At 41.5% G+C, this 15,580-nt stretch overlaps 1 protein-coding gene across 3 annotated transcripts in view; it reads left to right on the top strand.

Moving 5' to 3' along the window:
* Positions 1 to 11,702: 11,702 nt before the first annotated feature.
* The window catches only part of ppp1r16b (protein phosphatase 1, regulatory subunit 16B), an 80,912-nt gene continuing 77,034 nt past the window's right edge, over positions 11,703 to 15,580 (top strand). For all 3 annotated transcript variants that reach the window (XM_086199844.1, XM_086199842.1, XM_086199843.1), the window contains exon 1: positions 11,703 to 11,876. The gene's annotated coding sequence lies outside the window, so the exon portion shown is untranslated. The remainder of the gene's footprint in view (positions 11,877 to 15,580) is intronic.

The raw sequence follows: 15,580 nt of genomic DNA, 5'->3' as shown, positions 1-15,580 counted from the left end.
TTGGAGAAATCATTCCTTCTGGACAGATACATTCTCTCAGGCATCCTGTTGTTGTTTTCATTGCTCTGTCAGCTTTCTTGCACACAGTCCAGTGGGTCAGTGTGTGAGAGGTAATATGAGGCAGGGAAAATACACACAGATAAACAGAAAAGACACAGTGTTAGAGAGGGCAGGTCAGTAAAGCAGCCTACTCTCTTCCTGCCATTGTTTTATCCCAGGGACCCAAATGAGGCTTGGCTAGGCGGGCTGTGCCTCCTGGACATCCACATGCTCCCCCTCCTCTTGGCCCACTCCCACAGCTGCTCTGTGTTTCTATGGAGACAAAGGATATGCCTGCAGATGATTGCATCCCCTGCTGAAAGGTATTCATGGAGACAATGCAGCGTGAGCTGAAATGCCTACTGTTAAAAGAGCAATTTGGAGACAATCCAAGCGTGGCGGCATGAGAGAGATTTTAGGGCGATATTGTTTTTGTTTATTTCTTTGAGTGGATTCACGTATTGTTTAAAGAAAATCCTTTTTGCATTCAAGATTCAGGCTTGCAGTTTTCAAATAAATTATGTTATAGGGTCTATTTAGTGTGTAATCAATTAATATTTCTTTTTCTTGAGGATACATTGTTTCATTTCTCTATAATGCAAATATCAAAATATTTTTTCATTTGGTAATTCTACAATGTGTGTTTGTGTGTGTGTGTGTGTGTGTGTGTGTGTGAGAGAGAATGAGGTCAAACTAAAGCTAACTAAGGCACTCTGGAGAATAGATTGAGTCCATTTTCAGTACCGTGAAAACAAATGACACACTAATCTACCCTGCACATGATGATATTCTACGTATTTGTGTAATGAATTGAGTGTGCAAATATCTTGCGTGTCAGTGTGGAAATGGTGTATTTATATCTCATATGGGTTGGAACGATTCTCGCACCTGCGCCTGGGAGCGTCGGACTGCATGCATGGACAACAAAATAACATGGACAATGACAAATGACTGAATGAAACTCAATCCGATCTCTGTGCTGCTTCGCTGCCAAAATCTGCACTGTTTCACACACTCACATAGACTGCTTTCATTAATTGGACAGAAACCCTCTTTGTAGTGATCAGAAAAATGTTGATGCTCAGGTTGTAGTGTGGCTGACTTTCTGACATGAGTGCTTTAAGCTGGATTGCTAAGATCTTTAAGGCCTTCAGCTACTTTACTAGGCCTGGGAAAAGGGCCAGACATCTGTTGTCTTGTTCACAGTCTCACGTCATGACGGCACGTGCAAACTACCCTCTGTTTGTGGTCTAGTGGATTCTGCTGGGAGGAAAAAGCTTGTTGTGAGTTAAGAAATTGCAGTACTGCACAATATTTTGCAGTATTTCTCATAGTTCCTGTCACGTAGAGCACATTAGTAGTAGGAGAGAAAGGCAAGTTATGCCTATTTTGAGTGGACAAACGAAATAGATGTTATTAATACAGTTAAATCATCATCATAGCTTCTCTGTGTGAACAGTACAGACACACATTTGTGGGTAATTACCTCATCACAGCTTGTATATTCTAAGAATGAGGATTTTTCCCCCCTATTATGTTATTTTACAAAGAAGAGGTTTAACATGAGCAGGACAATTACATAAATTCACAGACAATGGACGCTATTCAAGCAGGGCTAAAATCCCTTGCTAAATTTAACCCCCCTCTCCTTTCATTCAGGGTAATATCCTGCTTTGGGATTAACAGTGATTTCAACTGAGCGACAAAATATCATTGGTAGGATGTGAGCTCAGCAGCACGAGCTGTAATGACATATGACAGTGGCATTAAACAGATGCATGCATACTTTTTTACGTGAAGCAAACTCATTTTAAACTGAGGTCATAATGTTGTTTCTCCCGAGATGTAAGACCTCAGGATGAACTCCATATGTATTTCTTGCCAAATATATACAAGGATGATGTAATAATCAAATTTTTTTAAAGAAAGACCCACAAATTTTTATAATTCTGTAGTGGATTAACTAACTGCTGAAAGTATGAGTTTTGTTGAAAGTTTGAATACTATAGGGAGTATAATGTATGCAGAAACAAAGAATAAAAAAAAAATACCATTGCTCTCGCTCCATGTTGTACTGATTCACCTTGTTGTTGCTGGTCATTGCCAGTGAAAGCAAAAAAAGGCCTGAAATAAAGAAAATGTGTCTTTTCAGTGAGGTTTGATTATTCATGCTTGTTTTTTTTTTTTTAAGAAGTGATGGCACAAAAGCAGGGAGTGCTATAAATCACAGTCCCCCTGCATGATTTCCATTTGTCTGTCAGCTTCAGAATTGAATTCAACAACCACGCTGCCTCTGTTCAGTGTATAATAAGCACTGCGTCTGATGGTTTGAGGTTTTCAGTTTCCAATCTTGCCTGTGCATTGAGTCAGCGAGGTGAAGTTAAGCAGTGCTGCAGTAGAGCCAGCTAATTCCCAGAGCTCGTCTCCTGCCTTACTCTGCAAGCCTTAATAGCAGTTGCTCAATTGTTGCTGATGTAAGTAGAAACTATGTGGACTACCCTTAGTGCTGCTGTATTGCTCAGGTGCTAAGGGAATGCAGTAAATCACCGCACCAACGCCACTTAGTGTCATGATGTTGTTACTACAGTAGAATCCGCTTGAAAACACGAGTACTCTTTATCATCATCACAAAATCCCTCTTTGATTAGGAGCTTAAAAATCACAAACTGTTGATCTATCTATCTATCTATCTATCTATCTATCTATCTATCTATCTATCTATCTATCTATCTATCTATCTATCTATCTATCTATAGATATATATGCGTGTGTATATGTGTGTGTGCATGTGTGTGTATATATATATATATATGTGTGTGTGTGCATGTGTGTGTGTATATATATATATATATATACACACACATGCACACACACACATATACACACGCATATATATCTATAGATAGATAGATAGATAGATAGATAGATAGATAGATAGATCAACAGTTTGTGATTTTTAAGCTCCTAATCAAAGAGGGATTTTGTGATGATGATAAAGAGTACTCGTGTATACAAGCGGATTCTACTGTAGTAACAATATCATGACACTAAGTGGCGTTGGTGCGGTGATTTACTGCATTCCCTTAGCACCTGAGCAATACAGCAGCACTAAGGGTAGTCCACATAGTTTCTACTTACATCAGCAACAATTGAGCAATATATATATATATATATATATATATATATATATATATATGGCTGCACGGTGGTGCAGTGGTCAGCACTGTGGCCTCACAGCAAGAAGGTTCCGGGTTCGAGTCCTGGCTCGGGCACGGGATCTTTCTGTGTGGAGTTTGCATGTTCTCCCTGTTCCTGTGTGGGTTCTCTCCGGGTACTCCGGCTTCCTCCCACCGTCCAAAGACATGCAATTTGGGGACTAGGCTGATTGATACTCTAAATTGACCATAGGTATGAATGTGACTGTGAATGGTTGTTCGTCTCTCTATGTTGGCCCTGTGATGGACTGGCGACCTGTCCAGGGTGAACCCTGCCTCTCGCCCGTAGATGCTGGGATAGGCTCCAGCCCCCCCCCCCCCCCCCGCGACCCTTAATGTGTAGGAATAAGCGGAAGATGACGATGGATGGATATATATATATTTAAAATTGCACTGCTTGTCTTATTTGAACCATTGCTCCAAATCACTCTTGTACTGACATAAGTTGGCCACTAGAGGGAGGTCTTACCTCACTTGACATATGAGGTGGCATTTTAAAGGGGGAAAGCTTCATTTATATCAGTATTTGTTAACGAGATAACCCATCAACAACTAATCTGAGCAAGCATTGATTTTCAAGAATTGTTTGAGACACAAATGCTCAAGCTTAAAACGTTATTTCATTTCCTGCTTTACATGCAACATTTCATACTCCACGGTTTCAGGGGTGATCGTACAATCCAGCTGTACAACAATATATTTTGGATCTCACTCAAGGCACTTGACTGCAAAGGCACTAGAGGTGCAGCTATTCTTCTTGCTAGACTTGCTCACCTATAAAGGGATTGAGCTACACCAGAGGCTGTGAGAAAATTGCCTGCTCTAAGGAATTTACAGAGCTGGTTGGTGAGAGTGAAGGATACACAGAGAGCAATGATCTCACTCATCTTTACTTTTTTTTGCCATAGTATATAGTCCACTTATCAATCTCAAATATCCCTCGTTCACATTTTAGAGGTCTACCAGGGTTAAAAAGAAAGTTTAACTAGAGCTGCACCGCCAGTGTCTGCTCTGAAAAACCTCACAGGAACTCCCTCATGAGTTTTTCTGCAGAAACAAAATGAAGCATGCCTCCAGCAGAGAGAGAATTACATCTCTGCTGTTACTCTAGGTGGGTGTTTTAAGATTTAGGAAATCCCTTTGTCAGTTTTTTGTTCATGCTATAATAAGAACAGTAACTTTCCTACGAGGCTGCAACAGTTCCTTGACATGACCTTTATATGGATTTACATTTTGCAGTTGCTGCACCACTATGAAAGTCATATTGATACAATGCCAAGACAGAAGAAGGGCTTTATTTTTTGCGAATGAAAGAGAGAGATGTTTTGCCACAGAGGAGTCACAGTATAAAGTGGTTTACTGTCAAATGCTCCAGAGGAATGCTCCGACCGTAAGGCCTCACATCAGAGCTGCCTTATTGTTCCTCTCAGCATGACACGTTTGCGGTAATCATTAGCTGCTTTGACAGGATGACATTTCAGTGGCAGGATTTTACTGACACAGACTGCTGCTTTCACTATTTAATGTCACAAGTTTTCCTTTCAGAAAAACCTAAACACATACCCTTGAAATTGTTGAACCACAGTGGATTCACAAAAACTATCATTATGTGTCGGGCTAAAAATAGAATACAGGAAGCCTAAAACCAGCGTGTTGTTTTTACTCTACTCATATGAGCTCGTTTTGTGCTAAATTTGTGATAACGCCTGTCAACTTCAGCAATATGCAAATAACATCAGAGTAAATGCTGCCAGGAAACCCTTATTTTGTGAATTTTTCTCCCTTAAGCAATGATGATACCATCTTTTCAGCTCTCTGAAGAATTGTTTGCACAGCGGAACTTTGGCACGAAAACATCTAGAGCATTTTTAGAGTAAAAACACCACAGGGGGGGCAAGTTTTTAGGTTAATGGCTGATGTAATTTTTATTTCACTGTGTAGAAGCAGAAAAATGTGTGCTATGAAATATCTTTCTTAAAACCAGGGACAAAAGAGTGAGAGCAGACTGGGTGAAGTTAACAGGGAGATTCTTTTTTTTCTACTTGAAAATATATAGAAATTCACTATTCTGTAAAGTCATTCTGGCCGCCAGAGGTCTGAACTTGAAAAGCAATAAAATATAGTTTCTATCACCGCAGTAATAAAAGTCTTCTTCCCCATTCATCTCCCATCACAGTTCATTCACCTCTGCTATTTAAAGATGCTCTGTCCCCAGGGGATACACTTCCCTTTGGGTGTCAATTCAACACGATTCATATTTTCCATGCCAGTAAAGTGGTCTTGCTGTCTAGCTGAATGAGCTAAGAGACAACATGTGCCATTTGCAACTGTCACATTTGCATCTTTATGACACATGCATGTGGTCTGTAAGTACGTTGTGTTTGGGGTTGGTGCCTTCAATAAAAAAAAGAAAAAACAAAACAAAACAAAAAAAACCTTCACTGAAAGTGTGTTTTGTTTGAGGACGGTTCCATGTGCATTTAGATTTCGTGTGACATAACATGGAGTTTGGGAGATGCTTGTAATTATGCAACTTACACGAGTGTAATGTGGAAACTCCCCAACAGGCGTTCAGCAGGCCACCAACGTTGTTAGATGCTGATATTTGTTTGTAGGTGCTCAGCAGGGAACACTCCCCCTAGATTGGTCCCTAACCACACTCCAAGCCATGTCTTAAAAAACAAGTCTCCAGAACATTTTATCACTTCAAATAAAGTTGTGACAAGATTAGATATTAACTACTATGTTGAAGCTTCTAAGTATGTTTAACATTTTATCTTATAGCTGATATGGGAAGATCATTTCATCAAATTATCCCTAAAGTGTTTTGGAACACAGACAAAACTTGCTTCTGTAAAGATTTTGATAATGACGGCTCTGGTGGGACACAGTAACTGAGCGGTAGAAGGATAGGGGATGATGCTCGAACATTTTGTTGAGCTTTCAATGTTTTTAGCAAGTGTAAACTTGTTTTTGAGAATAACAGCTTTTTATTGAAGGAACGGCGCGGCTCACAGGTAGAGTGTGTGTCTAGCAACCTTAGGGTCGCTGGTTCGATACTCATTTCCCCTGGTGACCATGTTGAAGTATCCTTGAGCAAGAAACTGAGCCCCTAATAAAAAATCTAGGTGGTAAGATTGTGACATCAGGAGACCAAAGTTCAATGTCAGGATGGTATCTTGTCCTAACTGTAATCCACCATCTTCCCAACATTATAATGTTAATATCCACATGATGTCAAACCATAATTTTGCTTAACCTTTTTATTTTATTGGTTTTAACATTGGAGTTTTATGTCAGGTTAAGATTTAATGTACATCTGACATCATGCTCAGTGTCTGCCCGACATTAAAGTGAGCAGAGCTGAAGATTCCTTTACACATACACCACAGTGAGAAGAAACTTATAAATGCAGCAAATTATGTATTGCAAGTGTAAATTTTGAAAATTAAAAAAAACTTTGGATGTACATAGATTAGGGAACAAAATCCCTTGCAAAATCCAGAATCTCTGAATTGCATCAAACTTAGTTAAATTACATTCTGGACGATCCAGTCTCCTTATTCCTTCTCAGAGGTGTGCATAGTAACATATTCCATCTTTACCAGATGAATGTGAAATCAGCCTTCCACTGTAGAATCCTGCACCTTCACTATTATGCACAGTGTCCAACATCCGCTTGAATAACAATCAGCCAAACATATTTCTGGGAGAAGGGCTCTCTAAGGCTGCACATTTTGAAAGAGAAATTTATTTTCTGCCGTAAAAATGAAATTTCATGCACATGTACTTTGATTTATGTCTAACAGAAAGTGATGCATGTTGGTAATTTGGAGAAAAGCACGTAGAAACTAGAGAAAATTAATCTGTTCTGAAGGCTCCTCAGTGTAAAGTCCATTATAGTTGACAATCCTGTCTGTTCTCTCAGTGCTGTTGATTGCAGGAGGCAGGTCAATATGCTAAGCTGTTTTTCTCCAAATTAAGGACATTGCATGGATCCTTAGTGACAAACACAGTCTGATTGATATGCATTTTTAGGAAAAAAAAAAGATTAAAGTGGGTGACAACAAGAGCGTATTCAATCCTTGTTGATGTGCTAATATCTAAATGGGGTGAGTTGACAAGAAAGATCCATAGCTTATAGCAGCTAATTGGCATGGATCCATCTTCACCACCGAGAGATTAAGATAGAGAAAGGAGAGGCTGGCTCAGTGCAGGGCAGAAAGACACGTGGAGCAGATTTATAATGCAATTTTTAATTGTATCACACAAAGAAGAATAGCGGTCCTTCGGGGAGAAAGCTGCAGCAGCATCAGATATTTACCGTCTGCCTTCTTGTTTCGCTAGTCACCAGTGGTGTGTCTCTGTCTGCTTCATTTTCCAAACCATAAACACCGTTGAAGGAAAGCTTCTAATATTCAAATTCACTCTTTCTATCAGTGTTTAATGAGCAGAATAATCATTTTAAGTACATTAGACAACATCTCTAGTCTGGCCAGTTAAATGGCTCCAGTATAAACTCTGGTGCTGTGATATGTGATTGCTGTCGTGACCCGTGCACCCTGACGAAGGCTTGTTTGAGCTGAGACACATCGGCAAGAATTTATTTCCGTTTTAATTACTTGCCATACCATTAAGTAATAATGACTTTTTAATATTTTTCCAATGGAACAGAGTGTCCTAGCCCTTCTTAAGTGCTCATCTCATGAAATGATATGATGTGCCGCATAATAAGGGAGGAAAACCTCTGGTGTTGTATGAATAACTCACCTTTTTTTTTAAGAATGAAAAGCATGATTATTGTAGTGTGGATCTTTAATTTCTATAAGCTAACCATCCATTTCTCGTGGGTTGCTGCAGAATCTGAAGAACCTCCTAGTCTGTGGGCCCACTTATGGGCCCCGACACTTTAGGAAAGGAGATTCTAACCCATACCCCCTGATTCCTGTCTTCCAAACCCACGCTCCTCCTCACTGATAGCTAAATTCTAGTGCCAGTTTGGGAATTACAGCAAACAAATTCGCAGTAGTCTTTCTTCTTAACCTTTACTCGTGGACTTTGTTTATTTGTGCCCCTCGTAACAAAACAACCACCTTGCCCTGTTCCTCTGGGGAAGTGGGACAAGTGAAGTCACACAGTGCAAATCCATGAAATATGTAAAAAGTAAAATCTTAAGCTTCCCTGCAATTCCAGCTGGCATGGGACCAGGAAGATTGGGGTTAAGAGGAGGAAGGGGGATGGGATGGGGTGGGCATGGACAAATACTTTACTCCATCAACTATTATTGCTGACCCAGATTCTTAAAGCACAGTGGTTGTTCAAGATTTAAAATTTTTTTTTTTTTTTTTACCCGGTTTATTGATGTGTCTCAGTCAGCATGTGAATACCTGCATACAGGTCAAGTCTGGATACAATGTGCTGTACACACTGTACCCTTGATCACAGCGATAACATGCTAGGATTGCTGCTTCTCATTACATCCTTTGTGAAGAGTACTGCACTTTGGTGTTCTTGTTGTGTTCCTCACCCAGTGCTGGTAATGTTTGTTGTCTTCAGACTGAGATAATATTTGCTCCAAGTATCGGGAAGTACTCAATAACTGACACTTATGTTGACCTATAGTTTACTGGACCAATAATTACTTATTGATGACAGGAAGTAATAAAGAAAGGAAGGGCTACTTTTTACTACCTCACACTTTGTCCTCGGTGGATCTGCAGATCCTCCAGTCTGCTGTGATGGAAAGTATCGTGGCATCTCACACTGGTTTGGAACTGTTGAGTCCTTCAGAGGTGAGCTCTCTCCACTCGCTTGTCCTAATGGACCAGAAAGTACGAAACCATGGCTGCTATAAGACTGTAACCCCTGGTTACTGCACACATTACATTTTTTTTTTATTATCAAATTGTCCTAAGTTGCCATTGCAGCTTATGTTGCTCAATAACATGTATGATGTAAGGATAAGGTTAAGGATAAGGATGGGGGGGGGGGGGGTTGAAATATTCTAATGTCATGAATGAACTGATAAAAGAATTCAAGTTTCTCCTTGCCAGACAGCCAGACAGGCAGAGCCAGGACAAAGCTACCTCTAAACAAAACAAGGTTACAGGACCATGAAGGATCCTGAAAGAACTAAATGGAGCTGCTTTGTTCCTGTGGTACTCCCTCTTGTAGAAAAGAGCTCCACTACCTTCAGAAAAGAAACAGATCTCTATAGAATCAAGAAATTTACTTTATTTTGATCTCCACTTGTCCACGGTGAGATAGCAGGAAACCTGTACAAAAAGAAAGGCACAGGCGTATTAAACGGTCTTCTATGGAGTACTTTCTCTTACCATAGTATTTTTGACTGTCTCATGAGTATTCAGACGAATAGAAATACTGCTAATTAAAAAAAAAAAAGATGAGGGAACATCGTCGGGTTTGTAGGAACGTAATGGAGTACACAGCAATGTTTATGTGACTCTGAGTCCTCTGCAGGTTGTTTGTGGGTAGTTTTGTTTTTTATTGTTGTGATCTTGGATCTTTCAAAATGTCCTCAACCTGAGAGAAGCCACGCAGACTCACTACTACCTTTGATCACACACGTTGTGTAAGCCTTCATAACAAGTGCAAGACAAGGGAGGAAAAAAATTCCTTTTGGAGCATGATGAAAAAAAGAGTTAAGTGCAAGAAAACAGCATGTACTGCTTTCCTTCTCAGCCATTGGCTGCTTCTTTCCCGGACCGATCAGTTCAAATCAGGCCGTTTCTGGTCAAGTTTTGTTTTGAGAATCATTAGCCTTTGCATGCTGTTTTTGTGTAGATTTCACACCTCTGCATTGCCGCTGATACCGATGAAGTTTTCATTTTTTATCAAACACTCGAATCAATCAGCCACATGAAAATAAAAGCCTCATTACTTCGCCATCTTGTTGGATGCTTCAGTCGCTGAAATCAAAGCTGTCACACTCTCACAAATTATTCACCGTGCTGGCTCGTCGTCCCCCGGGTTCTTTGCTAAATTTGTGGTGCTCCTTCACGTTTTATTCTTGATTTGACTAAAATGCCAAGTATCTCCAAGCAGCACTCCTGACGTGTCTTTTATAGCCATTGTTCTGAACCTGCCATCTTTCCAAGCCAGCATTGGTGTGAGTGGGTAGAGCGATTTTAAAAAAGACAACACCAACACGAGAGACAGGACAGGAAGTGAGCTGGTGGGCTGAGAGGTAACACCAAAGATGCTGTGCACTGACTTAAATGCCCATGTTATGCACACGTCGGTTTCATCTGTTGAAGTGGCAGGAAGAAGGAGCAGGTGCATTCACACTTTGAATAAGAATTAAAGAGGAGATTATCACACACCACTTATTGTCCCAGTTACATGAAATAGCTGTTCAAGTGCTCTGGCGGGATGAGATGGCGGAATCAGGGTGTGACACTTTAGGAAGTTGATGGCATGACACGTTAAACACATGGTGTAATCTCTGAAAAATGAACTGAAAACATATTATGGCTCCCTTCCTATTCTTTAGCTAAGGGTCTGATCTCACTGCCGAGAAATAACTTGGAGGAGAGTTTCCTCTGCATTATTCCTCACCAAACAAGTCGTTTGACAATAATTGTCAGGTGATGCTTGACCCAGGATGGAGTGACATTGTCCTTGCCATACCTGCTAGACCAATTTTGCATTCCAAATTTTCTGTTTTCAGTGGTGCTACTGGCTTGTAAGCTCGGTGCTGAAGCTTGTTCCAGTATCAGTCTTGGTTTTGCTTTCACCTTCTTTAGGGCTGAAGGGAAAGCTTGGGATGAGGAGCGATGGGGAATTGGCCTTCTTTCTGCTGTACAGGTAGGTGACAAACACCAGCGGTTTGTTTCTCCAAGCCAACATTTAGCTTGCGGTACCCCGCTGTAAGCTTGTCCTAGCCAGTGTTGCTGTGCTAGCTGGCAGTTAGCCTGTGATTGCAGGCCTGGAAGGGGGTGTTCATTACATCAGGGGCTGAGGTCATACATCTCTTGTGAGATTGAGTCTGGGAGGAGGGGCCTGATTTGAAAGTTGTGTTTACAAGCTGCGATGAACCATGCAATGGACTAAATCTACCATTTAAGACAATTACATGCACAGTCTTATTTGCTTTTTCCCAGTTTTCTGTTCACTCATCTGCTTGCTGGTCGGCTTCCTTCTTGTCAAAAGCTCTTGAATAATTTGTTGAAAAGTCAAAAGAGGAATTTCATGGGAAATTAAAAACGGATCCAGAGTCGCTCTGGAGGTGAAAGATCACTTTTGGCCTCTTTGCCCTCGATGGTGTTCCAGCAAATGGAACATTTTGACAAGTAAAACTTTCTCATCTTTACTGGGGTGGTGGTGGGGCCCATAGTGGCCCCGGGCCACTCATTGGGCACCCCTGCTACACACTATGCCCGCATCCGCGCCTCTGTCTCCTCCTCCCTCTCAGCCCCGCCCTCCCTGAGTGACTTGGTGGAGAAGAGAGCGACTCTGCAGACACGCACACACACACACACACACGCTCACTCTGGAGTCCGCTCTGTCTGTACTAACGGGACAACTTTAATACCTCCAGGACACCACCGCGACTCCCCGCTTTTCTCCCGCCTGCATGTGAACATCTCGACCCGGACAGAGGTGAGCAGACGCGTAGACATGTTGCCCGCGTTGGAGGCGCAGCAGTTGTCTCGTAACTAAACCAATGGGAAGCGTTTTTTTTTTTTCGCTTTTCTCCTCTGAAGAGGAAAAAAGCGAAGAGGCATGTCCGACTCGTGGACTCGGTTCTTCTCCTTGGAGCAGTTTTAGCCAGTTAGCTCACTTTACCGCCTTCCAGGGTCACTAAACGTCTCAGTAACCCGTAATTAAACCGCCGTTTCCGCTGCTGGCTGCCTGTAAATTCACCTCCACGGTTCGAGATTAGTGGAGCGGCTTCACATCCTCTCCGGGATGTTGCCGTGATGTTACACATGGCTTTGCTACGACTATTAACCATGTACCTCCCCTACTCTGGCTGTTGGGACGCCAAATGTACTAATAACCGAATGCTCCTGGGAATTATTTGTTCCGTTCTTTCTCTCTCCCTCTCTCTGTCTCAGTAACACGAACTGCTCCCCGAAGCTGTGGTTCCACTAACGGTGGTCCTTCAGGGTGGCGCAGCGCCTATTTTCTAAACTTTTGAATGGAAATACGTGCACACCTTCCGTATCTGCCTCACCCTCAACTACATGTCTAGTACTTGAATGTCCGTGCTGCTACGTGTGTGGTTCCCTAGGCGTTTTTTTTTTCCTCTTCAAATGCATCTGTAGGGGAGTTCGAATTATTTATCGATTTATCTTTGCTACTGATTGGCCATTTGTTGATTAGTCGTTTAACTCCATTGATATCAGGAAAGATCTTAGGAATCGTGCAGTTTACAGCTACGACAACTGCTTGATTTAATGAATAGCTTACTGGGAGAAAATTAATTGCCAGCTTTATTGAATTTCCAAGCAAAAATGTCAAGTATTTGCGGGCTCCAGACACTTTAGTTTGGGTCATGTATGATAAAACAAAGTCTATTGGCCTGCTGGTTGGGGAAAAAAAGAGAGCAATTTGAACATCTTGTGATGAGTATTTTTCAAAATGTCTTTGCTCTTTACTTTATCATGGTAAACGTAACAAGGATATTCATAGATAATGTTGCAGAAATAACTTAAGGACAATAATACAAAACAGAGCAAATTTAGCAATTTCCACCTAATTGGAATGATGTCAAATTATGTCTTTCGTCTGACTAACATGTACGGAGTCAATGTATGGGATTTTTTTTCTTGTTAAATGACTAAAAACAACAATTAAACTTGTGTCTTTTAATTGTGTGTAAGATGACTAGCTCAGCAGCAGCCCCAAACCCTAATTCTCCATGCTGTGATAACACACACTAAATAATGGAAACCATCATTTGCTGTGTGAGGTGTACATGGTGTGCAGGTTGGGGGTATCTCTTCCTGCCTGTGCTGGCCTTTAAATGTTTCATGCGTGGAGTCGGGTCCAGAGCGCTTTCTCCTGCTGTGCCTCTTTGCATCTGCTCCGGCTGTCCTCTCTTGTTAGAAATGGGCTGCTAGAGAGAGAGTACAGTTCGCCGTCACGGACCGGCTGTACGTTCATAACACACAAGGCAGGTACACACATGTGAGGACGTGATGAATTGCATCTGTGTATGTAAGGACCAAACCTGGAAACATGCATCACAAACATGGTGAGGTTTGATTGGTTTGTGTTGAATGCATTTGGCTCGGGGCTGAACTGTGCAGGATATTGTTTTGTTCCTGCGGTGACGTGTGATATTCGGACTCTGAAACACACACCATCAGTCACCTCTACCCTAACTCTCACGCTCTCCTCTCATGATCAGCATTTCATGGCAGAATGAGGCGAGGAGCACATTGCAGATGCTAAGTGTGATGTAGCTGTGTGTGTGTGTGTAAACAAATGAGCCTAGCAAACACTTATGGCCAGCAGGCAGGGGTCCTATTATGGAGAGGAACACATCGGTCAAGAAGCTTGTTGGTCCATTAAACCTGTCCAGTTTATGTCCTTCTCATCTGTCACTCAGATTACGTCAGCTGTCGTCTCATTGGCTGCGTAGTGAAAGGTCGTAGCAAACAAGGTCAAAGTTGAAAGTGCATTAGCAAGGTGGGAATTCTGAGCGGCACAACTTTGTTAGTGTCGGGGCTGGGCATTGAATTTGAATTCTGATCCCGATTTCGGCTTCTGATAACACACAAAAACAAGACATTCCTTGATGCCCTTGTTTTGTGACAGGATGATAGGAAGATCCTTCCCTGCTCTCGCGTCGATGCAGCTCATGCTGTCTGTGGTCAAAGTAATCACTTTTTGGTACATCGGAAATGAGTAAATAAAAGAAAAATACCTTGATTCTTGTATGTAAAATATTCATTAAGTTCTGACAATATTCACTCTGATCTTATGGCTTTTATTTTTGGCGTACAATGGCAACGCAAGACCTCCAGGTGATCAGTTACCTCATTCTATGAGATCTAGCTTGGGCTAAAACTATTCATGGATATATCAATGTGTCATTTAGCATAAAAGAAACACTTTTTTTAATTAAGTGCAGAGTCGAGTCATTTTTAAGCAAAAACGTCAGACACGTTCTGGTTGTTGGTTCTCAGAAGAGAGGCTTTGCTGCTGTTCTTTGTCTTGTCTTGTGAACTCTTTACATTTTGGACTGTCTGATAAAGAAAGTAATGTCATGACATCAGCTTAAGGCTTTTTGGCTGGATCAGTGAACCCCCCCCCCCAAATGTGAATGCTGCTGATTTTACTGTAGTTCAGATCACCGTTGATCAGCGGTGGAGTTTCTCATTGGCGGATATTCCTTCAAAAGAATCAGGGCAAAGTACTGATGCTGCTGCAGCTCCAAGTGACAAATTATCAGAATTGTTTTTAGCTGAACTTGAATTGGCCACAAATTGAACTACTTACATGAGTAAGTATACTGTAGTTAGCGAAACTGAAAATGAGCGGAGTTTGGTGTGTTTGATTTAGCTATTGGAAGGTGTGTGTGTGTGTGTGTGTGTGTGTTGTCTAGAGGTGGTGGTTAATTGAACATCAACACCCACATGGTAAATGTAGGTGTAAAGATACATTTCCGAGCATAGATGCAATTTTTTTTTTTTTTTTTGTGGGAGAAAATGCAAAACACAGGCATTTTCCTGACCTGAGAGAAGTTCAGGGGTTAAAGCAAGGCCAGGAATGTGCTACAAAACATTTAAAAAAGAATGTCACTATTGCCCTCCCTTTTGCATTCCTCCCAATTACAAACAGCAACTGAAGTTGCATTTTATATGAATATGGTGTAATGGCTAAATTAGATTCCTCCGGATGTCTGGGCGATCCGCCTGTGATCACTGCGAGGCCCCGCCGCTCTCCCTCTGCAGCTTCCTCCATAATATAGTCTCTGTGGTTTTGTATCATAACTGATGTTTAATTATCCTGACACTGTGATTTGCCTGTTGCTAATAAAATATTGAAACACAAACGGCCCAGGAGGCACACAGAGAGACACTCCATCCCGAAATAAGACAGGAGCCAGCCACCGACGGCTTTGACTGTCATCAAAGACAGTCTCTGCAGACATTCAAGCAACAAACAAGTTGTTCAGTGACATGTTTGCTTGCGGATATAATTTCCTTTTGCTGGGCTTCCTCACAGGAAGTCCATTCTTAATGTTGAAATTGGAAATCTGTTCCCTGACCTCCTGCTGATTAAGACATCTTCTCTGAGCCGTGCCTGACACCCGTGTGCTTGCTTACTATTGAAAAGCGATTATACTAGAT

The sequence above is a fragment of the Aulostomus chinensis genome, chromosome 3 (assembly GCF_037954235.1).
Source record: "Aulostomus chinensis isolate RoL2024-O1b breed Wild chromosome 3, RoL_Achi_v1.0, whole genome shotgun sequence".
NCBI lineage: Eukaryota > Metazoa > Chordata > Actinopteri > Syngnathiformes > Aulostomidae > Aulostomus > Aulostomus chinensis.
This window is presented reverse-complemented; position numbering and strand designations above follow the sequence as displayed.